Source organism: Mus caroli, chromosome 5, assembly GCF_900094665.2.
Source record: "Mus caroli chromosome 5, CAROLI_EIJ_v1.1, whole genome shotgun sequence".
NCBI classification, from domain to species: Eukaryota; Metazoa; Chordata; class Mammalia; order Rodentia; family Muridae; genus Mus; species Mus caroli.
In genome coordinates, this window is record NC_034574.1 from 115,706,528 (window position 1) to 115,714,094 (window position 7,567).

At 45.2% G+C, this 7,567-nt stretch overlaps 1 long non-coding RNA gene and 1 pseudogene across 1 annotated transcript in view; both read right to left on the bottom strand.

Annotated features, from left to right (window-relative positions):
• The window catches only part of LOC110294272, a 51,203-nt gene extending 48,867 nt beyond the window's left edge, over positions 1-2,336 (bottom strand). Inside the window, exon 1 of the long non-coding RNA XR_002377929.2 lies at positions 2,249-2,336. This is a non-coding gene — a long non-coding RNA (uncharacterized LOC110294272). The remainder of the gene's footprint in view (positions 1-2,248) is intronic.
• A 3,290-nt stretch (positions 2,337-5,626) lies between these two features.
• On the bottom strand, positions 5,627-6,524 carry LOC110294934 (annotated as a pseudogene).
• Positions 6,525-7,567: the final 1,043 nt, after the last annotated feature.

A 7,567-nucleotide genomic window follows, 5' to 3' on the forward strand; every position in this document is an offset into this window, starting at 1 on the left:
AGGCAGGCAGATTTCTGAGTTTGAGGCCAGCCTGGTCTACAAAGTGAGTTCCAGGACAGCCAGGGCTATACAGAGAAACCCTGTCTCAAAAAACAAACAAACAGAGAGAAAGAAAGAAAGAAAGAAAGAAAGAAAGAAAGAAAGAAAGAAAGAAAGAAAGAAAGAAAAGAAAGAAAGAAAGAAAGAGCAGAAACTTACAGAGATGGGCTAAACCAGTGGTGAGGAAAGTATAGAAATTTTACTTTTGGCTTTGTTGGTGTGGATTGCAGGCTAACCCTGAGGTACTGATTCGGTCCTCATCCTGCAATTCCTCAGATAAGATACAAAGGACAAAGTCCGCAGAGGTCAGCTCACTGTCTGTGAGCCAAACTGGTAGGCAGCTGTGTCCTGTGGACTCCTGTGATTATCTGGAGTAGCCTTTGTTTGCTTGGGCTCACCTGGATTGGCCCCTGTGACCTGCAACAGCAGCGTGACTCTATGACCAAACACAAAGGAATCCCATCTTGCTCGAGCAAAGCCAGAATACCACAGCCAAGACTTGAAAGATGGGAGGATTCATTGCCTGTAGCAGGCAAAGAGACCACATGGTTGTTTCCAAAATGATACCCTTGTGGGACAAAGATGTATAAGGTTGGGCTGGCGAGATGGCTCATCGGGTAAGAGCACTGACTGCTCTTCCGAAGGTTTTGAGTTCAATTTTCAGCTGTGTCTGAAGTCAGCTACAGTGTACTTATATATAATAATAAAAAATAAATTTTGGGGTCAGAGAGCTAAGGAATACATTCTTGAATATGCTCAGTTTAAGGGCATAACTTTAAAAAGAAAAGACAGTAGAAGAAATGTAGAGTGTGCTCACCTTAAAGTCCTAGAGAACCATGTAAAAGATCAAAGGGCTGGACAGTAATGCCTCTCACCATGCTCCCCGAAGTTGTCTGTTTGATTTTCATTTTAGGTACGGGTGCTTTGCCTGCGTGTACATATGTGTGCCTGATGCCATCAGATATCAGAAGGAAGGGGTCGGATCTACCGGATCTGGAGTTACAGATGATTGTAAACCACCATGTTGGTGCTGGGAACCGAACCCAGGTCCTCTCAAAAACAGCAAGTGGTCGTAACCATTCAGCCATTTCTCCAGCCTGGTTTGTTCTTGTTGTTTTTTGTTTTCGTTTCACTTCTTGAGTGGATATGGCTATCTCGCCTTGCACACATATCTGTGCACCGTGTGCATGCCTGACGCCTATGGAAACAGCATGGGCATCCAGAAGACAGCATGGCTAGATTCCCTGCATCTGGGGTTATGGCCAGTTGTGGGCTCCCATGTGAGTGCTGGGAACCAAACCTGGGCTCTCTGGGAGAGCAGCAAGTTCAATTAACGACTGAGCCATCTCTCCAGCCCCATTAGCATTTTGTTTGCTTTTAAGCATATCTTATTTACATTGTGTGTGTGTGTGTGTATGTGTGTGTATTCACATGTACCATGGTATACACACGTGGAAGTTAGAGGACAACACATGGAGTCGGCTCCCTCCTTCCACCATGTGGGGTCTGGAGGCAGAACTTGGTTGCCCAGAACTTGGTGACAAATGCCAGAGGTGACCCTGAGCCATCCCTCTGGCCCTGCCAGAAAGTCTTAGCTAAAATAAAGAAGAGGTATCTTTGAAGGTGCATTAGCAGCAGAGGCTGCCCCTAAAGGTGCTTGTCTTGCTTGCTTGGCAGGTTGGGAAACTGCTGCACCAGTCAGTACACTAGGTTATTACTGTGTTTTGCCAGGTGAAGACTTTTGAATGGGGCCCAAAGGCCTCATCAAAAAAAGGGCTGGGATGGACTGTCCTGGAGATGAAGGAGGCACCTTGGGGAAAGCAGGGACGGCCGAGGCAGCTGCCTCAGGAACAGATCCACACAGGGATAGGAAGCAGAAACGGGTGATTAGAGCCAGCAGAAGGTTTTAGAAGAAGGGGGAGTGCTTTTGGGAAACTGACTTCAAACTAACTTGGATCTGTAAAAGCCTACAGTTACAAAATAAATAATTGGATGGGTAAGTGGGTTTTGTTTTACAATGGGATTGATGAGACAAATTCCTTTCAATCGCATTTGAATATAGGTCTGACTCTTCTTCCTTTGCTTTGAGATAGGGACCAAGACCCTTTGAAAGCAACTCTTACAAAGGAAGACATTCAATTGGGGCTGGGTTACAATTCCAGAGGTTTAGTCCATTATCATCATGGTGGAAAGCATTTGGCAGACTGACCTGGTGCTGAAGGAGGAGCTGAGAGTTCTAGATCTTGATCTGCAGGCAGCAGAAGATGGCCATACTAAGCCTAGCTTGAACACATCTTACCTCAATGCCTACCTTCACTGTGACACACTTCCTCCAACAAGACCACACCCACTCCAACAAGACCACACCCACTCCAACAAGGCCACGCCCACTCCAACTAGGTGATTTTTTTTTCCTTCCTAATAGTGCCACTCCCTATGATCCAAGCGTTTAAATACGCGAGTCTATTGGAGCCATTCCCATTCAGACCCACACAGCATGTAACCCGGACTGAACTGGATGGAACTCGCTGCCTTGCTCAGCCTGGTCCTGAACTCACAATACCCCTTCAAAGACGAGCTATCCAGAGTTCTGCTCTGGGCTACAGAGACCTGTCTAGAGTTCATCTTGGTTTTCTTATTTGTGAAAGGGAAGGACCTTGTCTGAATATGATCTCTTGGGTATTCTCTATCCTAAAATGTTCTTTCCACTGGGAAAAAGAGTTCTATTTATACTTGACACACACATGTGTGTGTGTGTGTGTGTGTATGATTAATAGATATTTCATATCAAAGGTGATGAAAACACTATAAGTCAAAACCAGTAGACAAAACTAAAGGGGTGCTTCCAACAGACAGAAGCCTGCGGCTCTACAGAGTTCATAAGGAGACTGGAAAGCTGAAAGAAGTAATCTCATTATTAGCTTCACACACTGAAGAACAGTGGGACAACTGTAGGAAATCAAAGGGAAAGAAACTAGGGGGGAAGTCCGTGAAGTAAAAATTTCATAAAACAAAATTAAAGCTGATCTCCTAAAAGGACAATTATGGTAGAAGGCTTGTAGAGGTGTATCTAGGGAAAAACACAGAAGAGACTTTTTAAAGTACCAAGACTTACAAACACTCACGGTGAGGACATGAGCGGGTTTTCCCTGACGACTCTGGTTTATCTGCATGGTCCGCTGTCTGCCTCTTGGCACTGAAAGAAAAGCTCACTCAGACAAGGACCTTTTGTCTCCTTGGTTCACAGAGAAACCGAGGCCCAGCAGTGGCTAGCACGGGCCACCGCTGAGCATCTGCTGAATACATGCACGCATGTCTCCACGAGGCTGACATACTGAGGCTGTGCGGGCTCTTCCTAAAGGAGCTGTTTCTGTTTGTCTCTGGCAGCTCCACCCAGCTAGAGCAGAAAGTGGATTATGAGAAAGGTCAAAGGACCAGAGCCCATCAAGGGCTCATTGTCACCAGACCTTGGCTGTTGCTCAGAGCCACTCAGAGAACTATGAATGCCTGGCTCAGAGAGACACAACCGGGCATATCATAAGTCAGAGACGCAAAGAAGGAAAATAAGAGGTTTCTGAAATTTTTTAAACACTGAATTACTATATAATCAAGTAAATGTATGCCCAAGCAGATACCGAAAAGAACAAAAACCGGATTCAAGGGCTTCCGTGGGCTGTGCTCATAGCAGCATTGCTTATAAAGCGGGGAAACAAGCCAGTGTCTATCAGTGAATCACTGGATAAACAACCTGTGACGTAGCCACCCAATGGAATGACATTCAGTCGTGTAAAGGGCAGAATATTGATTCATACTAAACTGTGGATGAATCTCAAAACACAGTGCTGAATGAAAAAACATGCCAGGACACACATCACAAATCTATTTATAGGAAAAATCCAGAATATTCAGACTAGATTAATCCACGGGAACAGAGAGAAAGCAGATTGTGGGTTGTCAGTACCCAGGGGACAGGGAAACGGGGACTGACGACTGCTTCATGGGACTGAGGCTTCTGTTAGGGTAACAAGGCTTAGCTTGGTGGCACACGTTTGTAATCTTAGCACTCAGGCCAAGGCTAAGGCAGGAGGGTTACAAGTTCAAGGCCAGCCTGGGACACATAGAGAAACCTCGTCTCAAAAAAAGCCTAATTTAATACTTACATTCTGAGGAATGGATAGTAGGAAAACACTAGCCCTTATTTCCCATTATCAAACCATCATGTTTCTGTAGGAGCAGAATTCTGTGTTTACAGAAAAAAAAAAACACACCGAAATTTATCATATACAAGAGCCTCTCATCTGAGATATTTCAGGCAGTTGTTATTTTGCACCAAATGGCTCCAGGGCACTAGAGGGGCTTCCATTAAGCTGTGCCAAGCAGCAACATCGGATGCTGCTAGAAGTGCCTTGGATCCTAACATGATTCTTTTGAATTAATTTGACATTGGCACATGCGTGTTCAGAAACCTTCTACTGTTGGCAAATATTTACAAACCCCACATGGAACTCTGTAATTCCTGTAGAATAATGACCATAGTTTAAGAAGCTAAGAGTCTAGAATGTAAGTTCTTCTGATAGCCTGTTAATATTTTTTTTCATTCAAGTGTTGAAAAGAACGGAGTTGTTTTGAAAACAAAGGTTTTCAACCAAGAATTGCTTATTCTAGTTCAACAATAGAAAAATCTAAATGCCATAACTACTGATGGAAATTTTTTTTAGATTTATTTATTTATTTATTTATTTATTATATGTGAGTACACTCTAGCTGTCTTCAGACACCCCAGAAGAGGGCTTCAGATCTCATTACGGATGGTTGTGAGCCACCCTGTGGTTCCTGAGATTTGAACTCAGGACCTTCGGAGCTGCTGAGCCATTTCTCCAGCCCCCTGATGGAATTTTAACATATTAAGTATTAGAGCTCTCAGCTGGGCAGTGGTGGTACATGCTTTTAATTCCAGCACTTGGGAGGCAGGCAGGCAGATTTCTGAGTTCAAGGCCAGCCTGGTCTACACAGTGAGTTCCAGGACAGCCAGGGCTACAAAGAGAAACCTTAACTCAAAAAAAACAAAAGCAAAAACAAACAAAAAGTATAGGACCTCCCTGTTCTGTTCCAGTCATAGCCAGAGTGATCACCTGCATGCAAGAGTGAACAATGCTGTTAGCAGCAAGCCTCTTGCATATCGCTGACTCTCATTTGGTGGTTGCTTATATGGTGCCACAGCCACCGATGCCAGCAGGTGAGAGATGCCAGAGCTGGGGCTGAATGAAGCAAGCCTGTGATCACTTGGCCTCCGGAGGCTGAGGATAAAATCTTTAAAGCCAGAGTCAAATGGAAGGCTGAGGCCAACTGCGTTCTATAAAGAGGCAAAAGACAGGAGGCTACGGGAAGATAAACAAGACTGATAACGCTCTTGGCAGAAAAGAGGCACTTACTTTCACCCTCTACTGACCCAGGGAAAATTATTCTTCACTATCACCCACTTCCCATTCCCTACGGAATGGAATTCATGGGAGGGAAAAACCAGAAAAAGGAAGCAGCCATGGAGAGCTTGGAAATGCTGCTGTCCACAAACACCTCCCGATGACCTTCATAATCGAGCATCATGCATTTCCTGTATCTTAGTACAGTCCACACACTGCAGAGTTGTACAAATACTCAGGTGTTGAGTGTCCTCTGCCTCTTCAGTGACTACATTCAGAAGGGGGAAAAGAGTTGGATGAACCTGGATGGGCGCCTAAAATTCCAGCACTCGGAAAGGCTAAAATGGGAGACCCGTTGGGAGCTCATGGCTAGCGTGTGAGATACATAGTGTTTTTTTATTTGTTTGTTTATGTACTATATACTGCAGTTTTACAGTTTTATTTAAACATAGAACATGCACGCCAGCCGGGCGTGGTGGCGCACGCCTTTAATCCCAGCACTTGGGAGGCAGAGGCAGGCGGATTTCTGAGTTCGAGGCCAGCCTGGTCTACAAAGTGAGTTCCAGGACAGCCAGGACTATACAGAGAAACCCTGTCTCGAAAAACCAAAAAAAAAAAAAAAAAAAAGAAAAAGAACATGCACGCCACCCACCTACTCATTTCTTCTTCGATCCGCAGCCTGGTGTTGGGATTGGTGACCCTGATGGCCAGCTGTGCTGCTCTTTGTATGATGGCTTTTGGTTCTTAGAGGAAGGAAGCATCGTGAGCCGTCTCAGCACAGTAAGATTTGTTGCACATCAGCAGCACCTCCAGCTCCTTGACACTGTGGACCAGGAACTTGCGGAAGCCGCTGGGCATCGTGTGCTTGGTTTTCTTGTTGCTCTGGTAACCAGTGTTGGGCATCAGGATCTGGCCCTTGAGTCTCCTCTGCACCCTGTTGTCGATGCCTCTGGGTTTCCACCAGTTTCGCTCCACTGTGACATATTGGTCTGACTGGTGCCTGGGGAACTTCTTGGTCCTCTTTTTAATGACCTTGGGCTTCACCAGAGGCCAGGGGGCCGCCATGATGCCACAAAACAGATGGCAGCCACCTCGTAGGTAGCACAGAGGAAGAAGGTGGCTTTTGATTTATCTTTAAAAATTACATAGCCCTGGCTGGCCAGGAATTCTGTACGTAGATCAGGCTATTCTCAAACTCCTCGAGACCAGCCTGCTTCTGCCTCAGGAGTACTGTATTTAAAGGTATGTGTCACCATACTGGGCTTCCATGGTGATTTTTAAGACTCTGGGCTACTGAGTGAGATTTTTGTCTCAAATTAAATAAGCAAACAGGAGCATGTCATTTGGTAAAGTGTGTGTAGGAAACAGAAGGACTTGAGTTCGGATTCTAAGTACTCACATAGAAAGCCAAGCACAGAGGGGCCGTATGGGCATACCACAGCTGACAGGGGAGGCTGACAGGAGGATCCCTGGGGCTGCCTGGCCAGCCTTTCTAGCCAATCGTTGAAAGCAATTGATGAAGACACCGAGTGTTGACCTGGTCTCCACATTCACGCATGTGCATTTACCCTCCCAGAGAATTCTAAAACCTTAAGAGAATTCTTCGTGACTAGCCTGTATAGGCTTAGAGGTTATTCTTACCCACATTCAAACAACCGAAACCCCAAAATAAAATGTGGTAAACGCGACAGTTTCAGAGTCAGGTGATCCTTCTCTCTTGGCTGCAAGTTTTATCAACTCTTATCTCAGGACAGAGATCGAGGGAGGCCCAAGACACAGGAAGAGCAAGGCGACCCCTAGAAAAAGGCTTATCAGTTAGAATGCGTTTGAGCTTTTTTTAGTCAGCTGTAAAGCAGGAGTCTGAGTACCACACCCATGATGCTTTGCAAACAGAAACTGTTGCTTAGAGCCAATGGAGCCTGGGTCCCCAGTGTGTTGAGTTCAGGGCAGTTCAAGGCTGTTTATTCTGCTAACAGTGGCTGAGGGACTGGAAAGGCTAACACAGTCTCCATTTCTATTTGTCTTCAGACCGAAAGCAAACAAAAAAGAAAAACCAGATGGTTTTAAAAAAATAAAACAAAATAAAATAAGGAGACAAGCCACGCCAA